This window comes from Anser anser (assembly GCF_964211835.1).
Source record: "Anser anser genome assembly, chromosome: 17".
NCBI classification, from domain to species: domain Eukaryota; kingdom Metazoa; phylum Chordata; class Aves; order Anseriformes; family Anatidae; genus Anser; species Anser anser.
Window position 1 is genome coordinate 11,038,180 of NC_139738.1, and position 20,297 is coordinate 11,058,476.

Below are 20,297 nucleotides of genomic sequence, written 5' to 3' on the forward strand. Positions count from 1 at the left end.
GAGAAATAGGAAATGTGTAAGTTGGGAGACACATCTGAAATGATGACTGCAGTTGGCTTATGAGCAAGTTTGGACGGGAAATTGGTAGAAACTTCCCATTTTAAGAATAAAGTGCACCATAGATATGAAGTCAGCATTCACCTAAACAGTAATGGCCAACTCAAATCCGCCACAAGAAAGCAGTGGACAAACCAGAACACTAACAAACATGTTGGGGTCTAGAGTCAAATAGATATACCTAACTTTACTATGCCTAAACATCTGAGGGATTGCTTTTAGAGGCTGAGGGCTTGTACCCCATTTCCAATCACTTTCTCTGTGCCCCCTTCCCCAGAGAAGGAAGCTGCTTGGCTTCCCTGCCCTCTGATTCAGCTGCCCGCTGAGGCTGCCCGCCCCTCAGCACCTCTAAGCAGCAGCACCTTCACGTCTCCTCCTGCACCAGCAGCACATCAGCGCCTCTTGTTCCAGCAGCAGGACATCGGCGTCTCCCATTGCACCATGCAGACCTCCACGCCTCGAGTGCCACGAGCAGTACTCAATGCGAGCTGGACGCTCAGGGCACTTATGGCCACCCACCTTTGTGAGGTCAAAGGCTGACAGTGACTCTCTGCTGACCTCACACGGCTCTCGGGCGCCCCGATGGCAGAGGTTACGGCGCTAAGCTGACTGCCAGGAGAAAAGGCTGACATGAAATGGCTGCTCCACAATGCCAGGAGCAAGGTCTGCTGGAATGGGGGTTCGGAGCGGAGCTCGGCCTTGGGCCTGGGAACTGTGCCTGGGAGCCAGGGACGTCCTTGGTGTGCAGCTGGACACCTGGGCCTGAGAAAGCAAGGTTTCTTTAGAGAGAATTGGAAGCATCGTCACCTAGTGGCTGTGTCAGGGGGACGAGAGAAATGCACAGCATCTCTTGGTTCCCTGAAGTGCACGTGTCCTACGCCCTTGGATGTCTCCATGATAGAAAAAGGGACTGATTTTTACCCAAAACAGAGCTCCTTTCTCTCGGGAGCTTCTCATGCTGCGTGTCCTCCTCTCTTTCTTGTATTTGGCTATGACTTTAGGCTTGTTCTTGCTACTCCTTAAGCAGACTGAAGCTTCCCCGGAACATCACATTAACTGCTTTTCACTACCTCTAAGTGCCTTTCCTCCGCTTCTCATCTAATTAATTAGTGCTATCCTCTTCACGCCTGCTACAGAGGTATCTTTCCTACCTGGTACAAGCTAGAAGAGCTTAGCAGCATCCATACGTCTCTTTCCTTTAGTCCTCACAGTAGACTTGCTCGAGGTAATTTGTGTTGAGCAGTAATCAAGAGAAAGTGTCACCAAGCCAAGGCTGCATTTGCTTGTGTCTTATGGAATCCCTGCAGCTGTGTCCCCTCCCAGCTTCCTGTGTGCCCCAAGCATCCTCGCTTGCAGGGCAGTAGAAGATGCAGAAAAGTCCTGGCCTTAGTGGAAGCACTGCCCTGCAAGAGCTAAGACATCCCTCTTAGCAGCTCACTGTAGCCCCGAAATCCCAAAAAACGGCACGTGCCAGCTACTGGGAAGGAAATGAACTCCGCCATTGTGATATACCCGCTCAAGGCCCTGCTCTTTGGCCCAGGTGTCTATGAGGTGGTTTTGGAAATGAATCCTGTTGCGTGACTCCGTTCTTTCTGGGTGCTACTTTTCAGTTTAAAGCGGTTACTCCTTGTCCTGTCACTCCAGGCCCTGATAAAGACTCCCTCCCCAGCTTTCCTACAGGTTGCCTTTAAGTACAGGAAGGCTCTCCCTGGTGTCGCAGTAAGCTCACCTGTTACCCAGGTGTCACAGTTATTTCCTGTGATAGGAATAATGACCAGGGTTAATCTATTGCAGGTGATTTCATACAATTATAGAAAAGCTTTTGTTGGAAAGCACCTTAGAGGTCTCCAGATCACCCGCGTACTTCAAGCAGGGCCATTTTTAAAGCCCTGTCATATTGCTCAGGGGCTTGTACAGTCAAATTTTGAATGGCCCCAGCAAGAGACCCTACACTCTCACTGTGTCCCTTTGCCAGTGCCTAGGCAGAGTGTGCTTCCCCTGCTGGTCCTGGTGAGATGAACTGATACAAGTTTTGAGAAAACAGAAGTTTATGCTACTGCATGAAGTACCCTTTGTAACATGTTTTTTTTTTAACCTTTACTGTTTCATATCTGAAATTTGAAATTCATCAGGGAACTCAGCCTGGCACACAGTAAAACTGATGGCAGATACTTCACAATATTATTCGAATTTCACGTAAATAGAACAGACTAGCAACTTACTTAGGAGAAGTAATACGATTTCAGAAATATTCAAAACCAAAGGCATTCCAAACTAAGTTTAAGTTCAGAGGAAATCCAAAGGAAAAACTAATTTTGAAACTAATAATCAGAGAACATAATCTTCTACAAACGATAGATTTTCCTCCTGTATTGGGTAATTTTGATCTGTCTTTAATGATCATCTAGACATGGCTTTGACACCGAGTATTTTGCTTTGCCACTGCATTAAGTCTTCTTCTCATGTGTGGTAAATGTCCTGCTCTCATGGGATGGGCCTAGGAGACATACGCACTGTGTCTCATGATGCTTGGCTATCATCTTAAATCTGTGAGAAGAGGAAAGGTCTCGCTGCTTCCTGAACAGGGAATTGGATGTCTGCAGTTGAGAACCCTCTGTCTAATCTAGAAACGTGAAGGAAGGAGTTTGCTGGATTGCAAGTGACAGTGAAGAAAGCCACAGATGACATATCAAACTGATTAAAATGTTACTTAGCTCAGGGCATGGCTAATGATGTGGAGCTGGAATAGTTTGACGATTGTAATTACGCTCACTATCATTGTTATTTGTTTACAGGATGGTAATGCCTAAAGGTCCCGCTGGAGCCTGAAACAAGGTTGTGCTGGGTGCTGCACGTGCATATATCAGTGGCGATTTGAGAGCTAGTGATACAAACAGACAAAACAGAGATTGAAAGGAGAAACAGAGGGATAGAGAGAAGAAGATCTCCCTGCAGGTCATTTAGGGGAACCAGCCATGAGTACAGTGCATCCAGGTCTCCAGTGCTCTGCTGGCCCAGCCAGATGAATGGAAAACATTGCAGCTTTGGAAAAACAGTGTTTCTTCTAATTCTTTGGCCACAGTTTTGATGTTTTAGGACTGCTTTTTTTTTTTTTTTTTCCTTCCTTTTTTTCTTTTCCCCATTTGTGCTAGAAAAGGTGAACTTTTCAAATACCTATTCTGAATTAAAATATCGTTTTCATTGTTATGTTTCTGTTTTGTTGGCACTATTCATAATGACTTCTACCCTTCAGTGGCAGCAAAAGCTTATCATACCGTACAATTGGAAAGATCACAGAAAACTTCAGAGCTTTTGAAGAAAGGTGAGGAAAATCCATTCCCTGTTCTAGGCAGAGAGAGTGGCTGATTTCCAGAAAGGTAAATGGGCAGGATAAGGCCACTTCATGTTCACTGATGGCCAGTTGTACGGACTGTGAAGATAACGGACTACCAGCACAAGAGACGGTGCCAATAATCTAATCCAATCCAATCTATTTCAAGTGGTAGAGACCTGATACTCTATGACAATGTGAGGAAGACCTAACTGTCAGGCAAACTTTGAGATGATCATGTTCAGGATCTAAAACTGTTATGACAAGTGTCAACACAGGAAGGGTGAAACAAAGGCATGAATGTCATACAAGTACTGATAAATCTCAGGAAGGCTGGAAACCAAGGCAAATGGATGGAATAAGATGGTGCTTTGTGTTAGCAAGAAGCAGAGGATGGAGAAATTAAATGTTATGGGTCAGCAAAAGAGTGGTTTTGTGCAAATCACTGCTAAAGATAGACAGCCTTGCTAGCCTGCTCTTTGCTCTTAGCTCCAGTCTAATAGTGAATTATCTCTGTACAGTTATCAGACACGTAAACAATAATGGGAATTATGGGAGACTTTAACTTCCCAGCAAAATATTGAAAGATAATTACCACTTATGTTCATAGAGGTGTACTATGTGATGGATTTCTTCCCAAAAGTGATAAAATATAAGACCATTTTAGACTTGGCTCCTGTATAGGTTTAAATGTAGTAAAATTTGAATAAAGTGTGATCATGAGCTGACTTTTCTCATTTTACATTTCACGACAGACAAAACCAGGTTTAGAATGAAGGTTTTGAGGCTTAGAAATGCAAACTTTGAAATCTAAGGAAATGAATAATTGAGTCTGACTAAGCAGCTCTGGGACTTGAGTGCAGAGAAGGCATAGTTAAAATTCAAAATTCAAAGAGGAAAAAAGCGATGAGAAAAGGCATGTTTCAGAGGTTAAAAACTGCAGAAATAAAGTAAGAATGACCAAAAACTTCCTTCACATAGGAAATTAAACAATAATAGTAAGTGGTACTTAAGCCACAGAAACCAGGGGGAACAAAGAGAACAAATTAGGACAGTTGCACACTTGAGGCAAAAATAGATCAAAAGTTACTGATGTCTCAAATGCTGCAAATCTTATTTCCTGCATCTAACAGCAACAACAATGTGATATTAAGGGCAGTGACAGGACTCCCATTGAAAAGGAGGGTAGGGCACTAGGCGCAACATCATCTGAGGTGAAATAACAATCTATAGCGATTCAAGTGAAAAATGAAAAGCTGATATCTACCTAGCCTATTAACAGCATTGGCACACAGAACAACAAGTCAAGTAGGAAAAATGCATAACAATTGTGCAAATCAGGGATAGTCCCCAGAATGGGAGAGTAACAAATACACCTCTGTCCAGAAGAGGGTAAAGAGTCATCCAGACAAGTGTGGGCCTGTTAGTTTGACATCAACACCATGCAAAGTTTTGGAGCAAGAACAGCTAAGACCAGGGAAGGAGGGGGTAATGTGTAATTTACAAAATAATTTATCAGAGCTAAATTGTTTCCAGATAATTTAATAGCTTTCCTTTCTAGGACCAGTTCTTCCCTACACAGGGGATGAATTACATCTATTTCACTTTCTGTGAGCTTCTGATACATTATCTACGGATTTGGGCTTTGGGGCTGCAAGTGAATAAAGGGAATTTACAATTGTTCACACTGAAGAGGGACTTACCAGCAAAGGAGTCGTTACCTATGGTAATTCTCAGAGACAGTTCTGAAACTGCAGCTGCTAAGGAGGCAAAGACTCATGGAGAAATGTAGGCTGGAAGGGACCTCTGAAAACCCAACCTCCTATTCAGGGCAGAGCTGACTTCAAAGTTAGATATGTTCGGTATGGACATGGTGGCTGAAGATTAAAAATTACACATGAGCTTTGAGATTTGCAGGGGACATAAGGTTGGGAAGTACTACCAAGCCTGACAGAAGGATATCGCTTGTGATTGAAATGGTTCAGGTGAAGTGACAGGTGATAATACAAAGCAGAGCCATTCTCAGAGATTCTCAAAAAAGGGTGTTTTTTTGTCATGTTTGCTATATGGCAGTCAGGAGTTTAAAGCAAGCAAACAAACAAACAAACAAAAATGACAACAAAACCTCACGTTCATGCACTGTTAGCACAAGGAGGACTGAAAAAGTTTAGTGGTTATATAGTGTGTATGGCTATTCATTTTTTTTCCCTCCAGTATGAATACACTGGACAAGGCAGCCCTGACACTCATTTGAGACATGAGGCACAGTTCTGCCACTTGTATTCACATTGAACTTAGGAGGAAGAGTTCACAAGACAGAAGGAACAAGTTGCCTATTGCCTGGAAGGGAATGAAAGGACATCATTCTGCCCAGCCAGATGCCAGTTGAGAGAAGAATATGTTGTCTCTACGTAAATGAATTTCTTGAGTAAATATCAAGGAGAAATAGGAAATGTGTAAGTTGGGAGACACATCTGAAATGATGACTGCAGTTGGCTTATGAGCAAGTTTGGACGGGAAATTGGTAGAAACTTCCCATTTTAAGAATAAAGTGCACCATAGATATGAAGTCAGCATTCACCTAAACAGTAATGGCCAACTCAAATCCCCCACAAGAAAGCAGTGGACAAACCAGAACACTAACAAACATGTTGGGGTCTAGAGTCAAATAGATATACCTAACTTTACTATGCCTAAACATCTGAGGGATTGCTTTTAGAGGCTGAGGGCTTGTACCCCATTTCCAATCACTTTCTCTGTGCCCCCTTCCCCAGAGAAGGAAGCTGCTTGGCTTCCCTGCCCTCTGATTCAGCTGCCCGCTGAGGCTGCCCGCCCCTCAGCACCTCTAAGCAGCAGCACCTTCACGTCTCCTCCTGCACCAGCAGCACATCAGCGCCTCTTGTTCCAGCAGCAGGACATCGGCGTCTCCCATTGCACCATGCAGACCTCCACGCCTCGAGTGCCACCAGCAGTACTCAATGCGAGCTGGACGCTCAGGGCACTTATGGCCACCCACCTTTGTGAGGTCAAAGGCTGACAGTGACTCTCTGCTGACCTCACACGGCTCTCGGGCGCCCCGATGGCAGAGGTTACGGCGCTAAGCTGACTGCCAGGAGAAAAGGCTGACATGAAATGGCTGCTCCACAATGCCAGGAGCAAGGTCTGCTGGAATGGGGGTTCGGAGCGGAGCTCGGCCTTGGGCCTGGGAACTGTGCCTGGGAGCCAGGGACGTCCTTGGTGTGCAGCTGGACACCTGGGCCTGAGAAAGCAAGGTTTCTTTAGAGAGAATTGGAAGCATCGTCACCTAGTGGCTGTGTCAGGGGGACGAGAGAAATGCACAGCATCTCTTGGTTCCCTGAAGTGCACGTGTCCTACGCCCTTGGATGTCTCCATGATAGAAAAAGGGACTGATTTTTACCCAAAACAGAGCTCCTTTCTCTCGGGAGCTTCTCATGCTGCGTGTCCTCCTCTCTTTCTTGTATTTGGCTATGACTTTAGGCTTGTTCTTGCTACTCCTTAAGCAGACTGAAGCTTCCCCGGAACATCACATTAACTGCTTTTCACTACCTCTAAGTGCCTTTCCTCCGCTTCTCATCTAATTAATTAGTGCTATCCTCTTCACGCCTGCTACAGAGGTATCTTTCCTACCTGGTACAAGCTAGAAGAGCTTAGCAGCATCCATACGTCTCTTTCCTTTAGTCCTCACAGTAGACTTGCTCGAGGTAATTTGTGTTGAGCAGTAATCAAGAGAAAGTGTCACCAAGCCAAGGCTGCATTTGCTTGTGTCTTATGGAATCCCTGCAGCTGTGTCCCCTCCCAGCTTCCTGTGTGCCCCAAGCATCCTCGCTTGCAGGGCAGTAGAAGATGCAGAAAAGTCCTGGCCTTAGTGGAAGCACTGCCCTGCAAGAGCTAAGACATCCCTCTTAGCAGCTCACTGTAGCCCCGAAATCCCAAAAAACGGCACGTGCCAGCTACTGGGAAGGAAATGAACTCCGCCATTGTGATATACCCGCTCAAGGCCCTGCTCTTTGGCCCAGGTGTCTATGAGGTGGTTTTGGAAATGAATCCTGTTGCGTGACTCCGTTCTTTCTGGGTGCTACTTTTCAGTTTAAAGCGGTTACTCCTTGTCCTGTCACTCCAGGCCCTGATAAAGACTCCCTCCCCAGCTTTCCTACAGGTTGCCTTTAAGTACAGGAAGGCTCTCCCTGGTGTCGCAGTAAGCTCACCTGTTACCCAGGTGTCACAGTTATTTCCTGTGATAGGAATAATGACCAGGGTTAATCTATTGCAGGTGATTTCATACAATTATAGAAAAGCTTTTGTTGGAAAGCACCTTAGAGGTCTCCAGATCACCCGCGTACTTCAAGCAGGGCCATTTTTAAAGCCCTGTCATATTGCTCAGGGGCTTGTACAGTCAAATTTTGAATGGCCCCAGCAAGAGACCCTACACTCTCACTGTGTCCCTTTGCCAGTGCCTAGGCAGAGTGTGCTTCCCCTGCTGGTCCTGGTGAGATGAACTGATACAAGTTTTGAGAAAACAGAAGTTTATGCTACTGCATGAAGTACCCTTTGTAACATGTTTTTTTTTTAACCTTTACTGTTTCATATCTGAAATTTGAAATTCATCAGGGAACTCAGCCTGGCACACAGTAAAACTGATGGCAGATACTTCACAATATTATTCGAATTTCACGTAAATAGAACAGACTAGCAACTTACTTAGGAGAAGTAATACGATTTCAGAAATATTCAAAACCAAAGGCATTCCAAACTAAGTTTAAGTTCAGAGGAAATCCAAAGGAAAAACTAATTTTGAAACTAATAATCAGAGAACATAATCTTCTACAAACGATAGATTTTCCTCCTGTATTGGGTAATTTTGATCTGTCTTTAATGATCATCTAGACATGGCTTTGACACCGAGTATTTTGCTTTGCCACTGCATTAAGTCTTCTTCTCATGTGTGGTAAATGTCCTGCTCTCATGGGATGGGCCTAGGAGACATACGCACTGTGTCTCATGATGCTTGGCTATCATCTTAAATCTGTGAGAAGAGGAAAGGTCTCGCTGCTTCCTGAACAGGGAATTGGATGTCTGCAGTTGAGAACCCTCTGTCTAATCCAGAAACGTGAAGGAAGGAGTTTGCTGGATTGCAAGTGACAGTGAAGAAAGCCACAGATGACATATCAAACTGATTAAAATGTTATTTAGCTCAGGGCATGGCTAATGATGTGGAGCTGGAATAGTTTGACGATTGTAATTACGCTCACTATCATTGTTATTTGTTTACAGGATGGTAATGCCTAAAGGTCCCGCTGGAGCCTGAAACAAGGTTGTGCTGGGTGCTGCACGTGCATATATCAGTGGCGATTTGAGAGCTAGTGATACAAACAGACAAAACAGAGATTGAAAGGAGAAACAGAGGGATAGAGAGAAGAAGATCTCCCTGCAGGTCATTTAGGGGAACCAGCCATGAGTACAGTGCATCCAGGTCTCCAGTGCTCTGCTGGCCCAGCCAGATGAATGGAAAACATTGCAGCTTTGGAAAAACAGTGTTTCTTCTAATTCTTTGGCCACAGTTTTGATGTTTTAGGACTGCTTTTTTTTTTTTTTTTTCCTTCCTTTTTTTCTTTTCCCCATTTGTGCTAGAAAAGGTGAACTTTTCAAATACCTATTCTGAATTAAAATATCGTTTTCATTGTTATGTTTCTGTTTTGTTGGCACTATTCATAATGACTTCTACCCTTCAGCGGCAGCAAAAGCTTATCATACCGTACAATTGAAAAGATCACAGAAAACTTCAGAGCTTTTGAAGAAAGGTGAGGAAAATCCATTCCCTGTTCTAGGCAGAGAGAGTGGCTGATTTCCAGAAAGGTAAATGGGCAGGATAAGGCCACTTCATGTTCACTGATGGCCAGTTGTACGGACTGTGAAGATAACGGACTACCAGCACAAGAGACGGTGCCAATAATCTAATCCAATCCAATCTATTTCAAGTGGTAGAGACCTGATACTCTATGACAATGTGAGGAAGACCTAACTGTCAGGCAAACTTTGAGATGATCATGTTCAGGATCTAAAACTGTTATGACAAGTGTCAACACAGGAAGGGTGAAACAAAGGCATGAATGTCATACAAGTACTGATAAATCTCAGGAAGGCTGGAAACCAAGGCAAATGGATGGAATAAGATGGTGCTTTGTGTTAGCAAGAAGCAGAGGATGGAGAAATTAAATGTTATGGGTCAGCAAAAGAGTGGTTTTGTGCAAATCACTGCTAAAGATAGACAGCCTTGCTAGCCTGCTCTTTGCTCTTAGCTCCAGTCTAATAGTGAATTATCTCTGTACAGTTATCAGACACGTAAACAATAATGGGAATTATGGGAGACTTTAACTTCCCAGCAAAATATTGAAAGATAATTACCACTTATGTTCATAGAGGTGTACTATGTGATGGATTTCTTCCCAAAAGTGAAAAAATATAAGACCATTTTAGACTTGGCTCCTGTATGGGTTTAAATGTAGTAAAATTTGAATAAAGTGTGATCATGAGCTGACTTTTCTCATTTTACATTTCACGACAGACAAAACCAGGTTTAGAATGAAGGTTTTGAGGCTTAGAAATGCAAACTTTGAAATCTAAGGAAATGAATAATTGAGTCTGACTAAGCAGCTCTGGGACTTGAGTGCAGAGAAGGCATAGTTAAAATTCAAAATTCAAAGAGGAAAAAAGCGATGAGAAAAGGCATGTTTCAGAGGTTAAAAACTGCAGAAATAAAGTAAGAATGACCGAAAACTTCCTTCACATAGGAAATTAAACAATAATAGTAAGTGGTACTTAAGCCACAGAAACCAGGGGGAACAAAGAGAACAAATTAGGACAGTTGCACACTTGAGGCAAAAATAGATCAAAAGTTACTGATGTCTCAAATGCTGCAAATCTTATTTCCTGCATCTAACAGCAACAACAATGTGATATTAAGGGCAGTGACAGGACTCCCATTGAAAAGGAGGGTAGGGCACTAGGCGCAACATCATCTGAGGTGAAATAACAATCTATAGCGATTCAAGTGAAAAATGAAAAGCTGATATCTACCTAGCCTATTAACAGCATTGGCACACAGAACAACAAGTCAAGTAGGAAAAATGCATAACAATTGTGCAAATCAGGGATAGTCCCCAGAATGGGAGAGTAACAAATACACCTCTGTCCAGAAGAGGGTAAAGAGTCATCCAGACAAGTGTGGGCCTGTTAGTTTGACATCAACACCATGCAAAGTTTTGGAGCAAGAACAGCTAAGACCAGGGAAGGAGGGGGTAATGTGTAATTTACAAAATAATTTATCAGAGCTAAATTGTTTCCAGATAATTTAATAGCTTTCCTTTCTAGGACCAGTTCTTCCCTACACAGGGGATGAATTACATCTATTTCACTTTCTGTGAGCTTCTGATACATTATCTACGGATTTGGGTTTTGGGGCTGCAAGTGAATAAAGGGAATTTACAATTGTTCACACTGAAGAGGGACTTACCAGCAAAGGAGTCGTTACCTATGGTAATTCTCAGAGACAGTTCTGAAACTGCAGCTGCTAAGGAGGCAAAGACTCATGGAGAAATGTAGGCTGGAAGGGACCTCTGAAAACCCAACCTCCTATTCAGGGCAGAGCTGACTTCAAAGTTAGATATGTTCGGTATGGACATGGTGGCTGAAGATTAAAAATTACACATGAGCTTTGAGATTTGCAGGGGACATAAGGTTGGGAAGTACTACCAAGCCTGACAGAAGGATATCGCTTGTGATTGAAATGGTTCAGGTGAAGTGACAGGTGATAATACAAAGCAGAGCCATTCTCAGAGATTCTCAAAAAAGGGTGTTTTTTGGTCATGTTTGCTATATGGCAGTCAGGAGTTTAAAGCAAGCAAACAAACAAACAAACAAAAATGACAACAAAACCTCACGTTCATGCACTGTTAGCACAAGGAGGACTGAAAAAGTTTAGTGGTTATATAGTGTGTATGGCTATTCATTTTTTTTTCCCTCCAGTATGAATACACTGGACAAGGCAGCCCTGACACTCATTTGAGACATGAGGCACAGTTCTGCCACTTGTATTCACATTGAACTTAGGAGGAAGAGTTCACAAGACAGAAGGAACAAGTTGCCTATTGCCTGGAAGGGAATGAAAGGACATCATTCTGCCCGGCCAGATGCCAGTTGAGAGAAGAATATGTTGTCTCTACGTAAATGAATTTCTTGAGTAAATATCAAGGAGAAATAGGAAATGTGTAAGTTGGGAGACACATCTGAAATGATGACTGCAGTTGGCTTATGAGCAAGTTTGGACGGGAAATTGGTAGAAACTTCCCATTTTAAGAATAAAGTGCACCATAGATATGAAGTCAGCATTCACCTAAAGAGTAATGGCCAACTCAAATCCCCCACAAGAAAGCAGTGGACAAACCAGAACACTAACAAACATGTTGGGGTCTAGAGTCAAATAGATATACCTAACTTTACTATGCCTAAACATCTGAGGGATTGCTTTTAGAGGCTGAGGGCTTGTACCCCATTTCCAATCACTTTCTCTGTGCCCCCTTCCCCAGAGAAGGAAGCTGCTTGGCTTCCCTGCCCTCTGATTCAGCTGCCCGCTGAGGCTGCCCGCCCCTCAGCACCTCTAAGCAGCAGCACCTTCACGTCTCCTCCTGCACCAGCAGCACATCAGCGCCTCTTGTTCCAGCAGCAGGACATCGGCGTCTCCCATTGCACCATGCAGACCTCCACGCCTCGAGTGCCACCAGCAGTACTCAATGCGAGCTGGACGCTCAGGGCACTTATGGCCACCCACCTTTGTGAGGTCAAAGGCTGACAGTGACTCTCTGCTGACCTCACACGGCTCTCGGGCGCCCCGATGGCAGAGGTTACGGCGCTAAGCTGACTGCCAGGAGAAAAGGCTGACATGAAATGGCTGCTCCACAATGCCAGGAGCAAGGTCTGCTGGAATGGGGGTTCGGAGCGGAGCTCGGCCTTGGGCCTGGGAACTGTGCCTGGGAGCCAGGGACGTCCTTGGTGTGCAGCTGGACACCTGGGCCTGAGAAAGCAAGGTTTCTTTAGAGAGAATTGGAAGCATCGTCACCTAGTGGCTGTGTCAGGGGGACGAGAGAAATGCACAGCATCTCTTGGTTCCCTGAAGTGCACGTGTCCTACGCCCTTGGATGTCTCCATGATAGAAAAAGGGACTGATTTTTACCCAAAACAGAGCTCCTTTCTCTCGGGAGCTTCTCATGCTGCGTGTCCTCCTCTCTTTCTTGTATTTGGCTATGACTTTAGGCTTGTTCTTGCTACTCCTTAAGCAGACTGAAGCTTCCCCGGAACATCACATTAACTGCTTTTCACTACCTCTAAGTGCCTTTCCTCCGCTTCTCATCTAATTAATTAGTGCTATCCTCTTCACGCCTGCTACAGAGGTATCTTTCCTACCTGGTACAAGCTAGAAGAGCTTAGCAGCATCCATACGTCTCTTTCCTTTAGTCCTCACAGTAGACTTGCTCGAGGTAATTTGTGTTGAGCAGTAATCAAGAGAAAGTGTCACCAAGCCGAGGCTGCATTTGCTTGTGTCTTATGGAATCCCTGCAGCTGTGTCCCCTCCCAGCTTCCTGTGTGCCCCAAGCATCCTCGCTTGCAGGGCAGTAGAAGATGCAGAAAAGTCCTGGCCTTAGTGGAAGCACTGCCCTGCAAGAGCTAAGACATCCCTCTTAGCAGCTCACTGTAGCCCCGAAATCCCAAAAAACGGCACGTGCCAGCTACTGGGAAGGAAATGAACTCCGCCATTGTGATATACCCGCTCAAGGCCCTGCTCTTTGGCCCAGGTGTCTATGAGGTGGTTTTGGAAATGAATCCTGTTGCGTGACTCCGTTCTTTCTGGGTGCTACTTTTCAGTTTAAAGCGGTTACTCCTTGTCCTGTCACTCCAGGCCCTGATAAAGACTCCCTCCCCAGCTTTCCTACAGGTTGCCTTTAAGTACAGGAAGGCTCTCCCTGGTGTCGCAGTAAGCTCACCTGTTACCCAGGTGTCACAGTTATTTCCTGTGATAGGAATAATGACCAGGGTTAATCTATTGCAGGTGATTTCATACAATTATAGAAAAGCTTTTGTTGGAAAGCACCTTAGAGGTCTCCAGATCACCCGCGTACTTCAAGCAGGGCCATTTTTAAAGCCCTGTCATATTGCTCAGGGGCTTGTACAGTCAAATTTTGAATGGCCCCAGCAAGAGACCCTACACTCTCACTGTGTCCCTTTGCCAGTGCCTAGGCAGAGTGTGCTTCCCCTGCTGGTCCTGGTGAGATGAACTGATACAAGTTTTGAGAAAACAGAAGTTTATGCTACTGCATGAAGTACCCTTTGTAACATGTTTTTTTTTTAACCTTTACTGTTTCATATCTGAAATTTGAAATTCATCAGGGAACTCAGCCTGGCACACAGTAAAACTGATGGCAGATACTTCACAATATTATTCGAATTTCACGTAAATAGAACAGACTAGCAACTTACTTAGGAGAAGTAATACGATTTCAGAAATATTCAAAACCAAAGGCATTCCAAACTAAGTTTAAGTTCAGAGGAAATCCAAAGGAAAAACTAATTTTGAAACTAATAATCAGAGAACATAATCTTCTACAAACGATAGATTTTCCTCCTGTATTGGGTAATTTTGATCTGTCTTTAATGATCATCTAGACATGGCTTTGACACCGAGTATTTTGCTTTGCCACTGCATTAAGTCTTCTTCTCATGTGTGGTAAATGTCCTGCTCTCATGGGATGGGCCTAGGAGACATACGCACTGTGTCTCATGATGCTTGGCTATCATCTTAAATCTGTGAGAAGAGGAAAGGTCTCGCTGCTTCCTGAACAGGGAATTGGATGTCTGCAGTTGAGAACCCTCTGTCTAATCTAGAAACGTGAAGGAAGGAGTTTGCTGGATTGCAAGTGACAGTGAAGAAAGCCACAGATGACATATCAAACTGATTAAAATGTTATTTAGCTCAGGGCATGGCTAATGATGTGGAGCTGGAATAGTTTGACGATTGTAATTACACTCACTATCATTGTTATTTGTTTACAGGATGGTAATGCCTAAAGGTCCCGCTGGAGCCTGAAACAAGGTTGTGCTGGGTGCTGCACGTGCATATATCAGTGGCGATTTGAGAGCTAGTGATACAAACAGACAAAACAGAGATTGAAAGGAGAAACAGAGGGATAGAGATAAGAAGATCTCCCTGCAGGTCATTTAGGGGAACCAGCCATGAGTACAGTGCATCCAGGTCTCCAGTGCTCTGCTGGCTCAGCCAGATGAATGGAAAACATTGCAGCTTTGGAAAAATAGTGTTTCTTCTAATTCTTTGGCCACAGTTTTGATGTTTTAGGACTGCTTTTTTTTTTTTTTTTTCCTTCCTTTTTTTCTTTTCCCCATTTGTGCTAGAAAAGGTGAACTTTTCAAATACCTATTCTGAATTAAAATATCGTTTTCATTGTTATGTTTCTGTTTTGTTGGCACTATTCATAATGACTTCTACCCTTCAGTGGCAGCAAAAGCTTATCATACCGTACAATTGGAAAGATCACAGAAAACTTCAGAGCTTTTGAAGAAAGGTGAGGAAAATCCATTCCCTGTTCTAGGCAGAGAGAGTGGCTGATTTCCAGAAAGGTAAATGGGCAGGATAAGGCCACTTCATGTTCACTGATGGCCAGTTGTACGGACTGTGAAGATAATGGACTACCAGCACAAGAGACGGTGCCAATAATCTAATCCAATCCCATCTATTTCAAGTGGTAGAGACCTGATACTCTATGACAATGTGAGGAAGACCTAACTGTCAGGCAAACTTTGAGATGATCATGTTCAGGATCTAAAACTGTTATGACAAGTGTCAACACAGGAAGGGTGAAACAAAGGCATGAATGTCATACAAGTACTGATAAATCTCAGGAAGGCTGGAAACCAAGGCAAATGGATGGAATAAGATGGTGCTTTGTGTTAGCAAGAAGCAGAGGATGGAGAAATTAAATGTTATGGGTCAGCAAAAGAGTGGTTTTGTGCAAATCACTGCTAAAGATAGACAGCCTTGCTAGCCTGCTCTTTGCTCTTAGCTCCAGTCTAATAGTGAATTATCTCTGTACAGTTATCAGACACGTAAACAATAATGGGAATTATGGGAGACTTTAACTTCCCAGCAAAAGATTGAAAGATAGTTACCACTTATGTTCATAGAGGTGTACTATGTGATGGATTTCTTCCCAAAAGTGAAAAAATATAAGACCATTTTAGACTTGGCTCCTGTATGGGTTTAAATGTAGTAAAATTTGAATAAAGTGTGATCATGAGCTGACTTTTCTCATTTTACATTTCACGACAGACAAAACCAGGTTTAGAATGAAGGTTTTGAGGCTTAGAAATGCAAACTTTGAAATCTAAGGAAATGAATAATTGAGTCTGACTAAGCAGCTCTGGGACTTGAGTGCAGAGAAGGCATAGTTAAAATTCAAAATTCAAAGAGGAAAAAAGCGATGAGAAAAGGCATGTTTCAGAGGTTAAAAACTGCAGAAATAAAGTAAGAATGACCAAAAACCTCCTTCACATAGGAAATTAAACAATAATAGTAAGTGGTACTTAAGCCACAGAAACCAGGGGGAACAAAGAGAACAAATTAGGACAGTTGCACGCTTGAGGCAAAAATAGATCAAAAGTTACTGATGTCTCAAATGCTGCAAATCTTATTTCCTGCATCTAACAGCAACAACAATGTGATATTAAGGGCAGTGACAGGACTCCCATTGAAAAGGAGGGTAGGGCACTAGGCGCAACATCATCTGAGGTGAAATAACAATCTATAGCGATTCAAGTGAAAAATGAAAAGCTGATATCTACCTAGCCTATTAACAGCATTGGCACACAGAACAACAAGTCAAGTAGGAAAAATGCATAACAATTGTGCAAATCAGGGATAGTCCCCAGAATGGGAGAGTAACAAATACACCTCTGTCCAGAAGAGGGTAAAGAGTCATCCAGACAAGTGTGGGCCTGTTAGTTTGACATCAACACCATGCAAAGTTTTGGAGCAAGAACAGCTAAGACCAGGGAAGGAGGGGGTAATGTGTAATTTACAAAATAATTTATCAGAGCTAAATTGTTTCCAGATAATTTAATAGCTTTCCTTTCTAGGACCAGTTCTTCCCTACACAGGGGATGAATTACATCTATTTCACTTTCTGTGAGCTTCTGATACATTATCTACGGATTTGGGCTTTGGGGCTGCAAGTGAATAAAGGGAATTTACAATTGTTCACACTGAAGAGGGACTTACCAGCAAAGGAGTCGTTACCTATGGTAATTCTCAGAGACAGTTCTGAAACTGCAGCTGCTAAGGAGGCAAAGACTCATGGAGAAATGTAGGCTGGAAGGGACCTCTGAAAACCCAACCTCCTATTCAGGGCAGAGCTGACTTCAAAGTTAGATATGTTCGGTATGGACATGGTGGCTGAAGATTAAAAATTACACATGAGCTTTGAGATTTGCAGGGGACATAAGGTTGGGAAGTACTACCAAGCCTGACAGAAGGATATCGCTTGTGATTGAAATGGTTCAGGTGAAGTGACAGGTGATAATACAAAGCAGAGCCATTCTCAGAGATTCTCAAAAAAGGGTGTTTTTTGGTCATGTTTGCTATATGGCAGTCAGGAGTTTAAAGCAAGCAAACAAACAAACAAACAAAAATGACAACAAAACCTCACGTTCATGCACTGTTAGCACAAGGAGGACTGAAAAAGTTTAGTGGTTATATAGTGTGTATGGCTATTCATTTTTTTTTCCCTCCAGTATGAATACACTGGACAAGGCAGCCCTGACACTCATTTGAGACATGAGGCACAGTTCTGCCACTTGTATTCACATTGAACTTAGGAGGAAGAGTTCACAAGACAGAAGGAACAAGTTGCCTATTGCCTGGAAGGGAATGAAAGGACATCATTCTGCCCGGCCAGATGCCAGTTGAGAGAAGAATATGTTGTCTCTACGTAAATGAATTTCTTGAGTAAATATCAAGGAGAAATAGGAAATGTGTAAGTTGGGAGACACATCTGAAATGATGACTGCAGTTGGCTTATGAGCAAGTTTGGACGGGAAATTGGTAGAAACTTCCCATTTTAAGAATAAAGTGCACCATAGATATGAAGTCAGCATTCACCTAAAGAGTAATGGCCAACTCAAATCCCCCACAAGAAAGCAGTGGACAAACCAGAACACTAACAAACATGTTGGGGTCTAGAGTCAAATAGATATACCTAACTTTACTATGCCTAAACATCTGAGGGATTGCTTTTAGAGGCTGAGGGCTTGTACCCCATTTCCAATCACTTTCTCTGTGCCCCCTTCCCCAGAGAAGGAAGCTGCTTGGCTTCCCTGCCCTCTGATTCAGCTGCCCGCTGAGGCTGCCCGCTCCTCAGCACCTCTAAGCAGCAGCACCTTCACGTCTTCTCCTGCACCAGCAGCACATCAGCGCCTCTTGTTCCAGCAGCAGGACATCGGCGTCTCCCATTGCACCATGCAGACCTCCACGCCTCGAGTGCCACCAGCAGTACTCAATGCGAGCTGGACGCTCAGGGCACTTATGGCCACCCACCTTTGTGAGGTCAAAGGCTGACAGTGACTCTCTGCTGACCTCACACGGCTCTCGGGCGCCCCGATGGCAGAGGTTACGGCGCTAAGCTGACTGCCAGGAGAAAAGGCTGACATGAAATGGCTGCTCCACAATGCCAGGAGCAAGGTCTGCTGGAATGGGGGTTCGGAGCGGAGCTCGGCCTTGGGCCTGGGAACTGTGCCTGGGAGCCAGGGACGTCCTTGGTGTGCAGCTGGACACCTGGGCCTGAGAAAGCAAGGTTTCTTTAGAGAGAATTGGAAGCATCGTCACCTAGTGGCTGTGTCAGGGGGACGAGAGAAATGCACAGCATCTCTTGGTTCCCTGAAGTGCATGTGTCCTACGCCCTTGGATGTCTCCATGATAGAAAAAGGGACTGATTTTTACCCAAAACAGAGCTCCTTTCTCTCGGGAGCTTCTCATGCTGCGTGTCCTCCTCTCTTTCTTGTATTTGGCTATGACTTTAGGCTTGTTCTTGCTACTCCTTAAGCAGACTGAAGCTTCCCCGGAACATCACATTAACTGCTTTTCACTACCTCTAAGTGCCTTTCCTCCGCTTCTCATCTAATTAATTAGTGCTATCCTCTTCACGCCTGCTACAGAGGTATCTTTCCTACCTGGTACAAGCTAGAAGAGCTTAGCAGCATCCATACGTCTCTTTCCTTTAGTCCTCACAGTAGACTTGCTCGAGGTAATTTGTGTTGAGCAGTAATCAAGAGAAAGTGTCACCAAGCCAAGGCTGCATTTGCTTGTGCCTTATGGAATCCCTGCAGCTGTGTCCCCTCCCAGCTTCCTGTGTGCCCCAAGCATCCTCGCTTGCAGGGCAGTAGAAGATGCAGAAAAGTCCTGGCCTTAGTGGAAGCACTGCCCTGCAAGAGCTAAGACATCCCTCTTAGCAGCTCACTGTAGCCCCGAAATCCCAAAAAACGCCACGTGCCAGCTACTGGGAAGGAAATGAACTCCGCCATTGTGATATACCCGCTCAAGGCCCTGCTCTTTGGCCCAGGTGTCTATGAGGTGGTTTTGGAAATGAATCCTGTTGCGTGACTCCGTTCTTTCTGGGTGCTACTTTTCAGTTTAAAGCGGTTACTCCTTGTCCTGTCACTCCAGGCCCTGATAAAGACTCCCTCCCCAGCTTTCCTACAGGTTGCCTTTAAGTACAGGAAGGCTCTCCCTGGTGTCGCAGTAAGCTCACCTGTTACCCAGGTGTCACAGTTATTTCCTGTGATAGGAATAATGACCAGGGTTAATCTATTGCAGGTGATTTCATACAATTATAGAAAAGCTTTTGTTGGAAAGCACCTTAGAGGTCTCCAGATCACCCGCGTACTTCAAGCAGGGCCATTTTTAAAGCCCTGTCATATTGCTCAGGGGCTTGTACAGTCAAATTTTGAATGGCCCCAGCAAGAGACCCTACACTCTCACTGTGTCCCTTTGCCAGTGCCTAGGCAGAGTGTGCTTCCCCTGCTGGTCCTGGTGAGATGAACTGATACAAGTTTTGAGAAAACAGAAGTTTATGCTACTGCATGAAGTACCCTTTGTAACATGTTTTTTTTTTAACCTTTACTGTTTCATATCTGAAATTTGAAATTCATCAGGGAACTCAGCCTGGCACACAGTAAAACTGATGGCAGATACTTCACAATATTATTCGAATTTCACGTAAATAGAACAGACTAGCAACTTACTTAGGAGAAGTAATACGATTTCAGAAATATTCAAAACCAAAGGCATTCCAAACTAAGTTTAAGTTCAGAGGAAATCCAAAGGAAAAACTAATTTTGAAACTAATAATCAGAGAACATAATCTTCTACAAACGATAGATTTTCCTCCTGTATTGGGTAATTTTGATCTGTCTTTAATGATCATCTAGACATGGCTTTGACACCGAGTATTTTGCTTTGCCACTGCATTAAGTCTTCTTCTCATGTGTGGTAAATGTCCTGCTCTCATGGGATGGGCCTAGGAGACATACGCACTGTGTCTCATGATGCTTGGCTATCATCTTAAATCTGTGAGAAGAGGAAAGGTCTCGCTGCTTCCTGAACAGGGAATTGGATGTCTGCAGTTGAGAACCCTCTGTCTAATCTAGAAACGTGAAGGAAGGAGTTTGCTGGATTGCAAGTGACAGTGAAGAAAGCCACAGATGACATATCAAACTGATTAAAATGTTATTTAGCTCAGGGCATGGCTAATGATGTGGAGCTGGAATAGTTTGA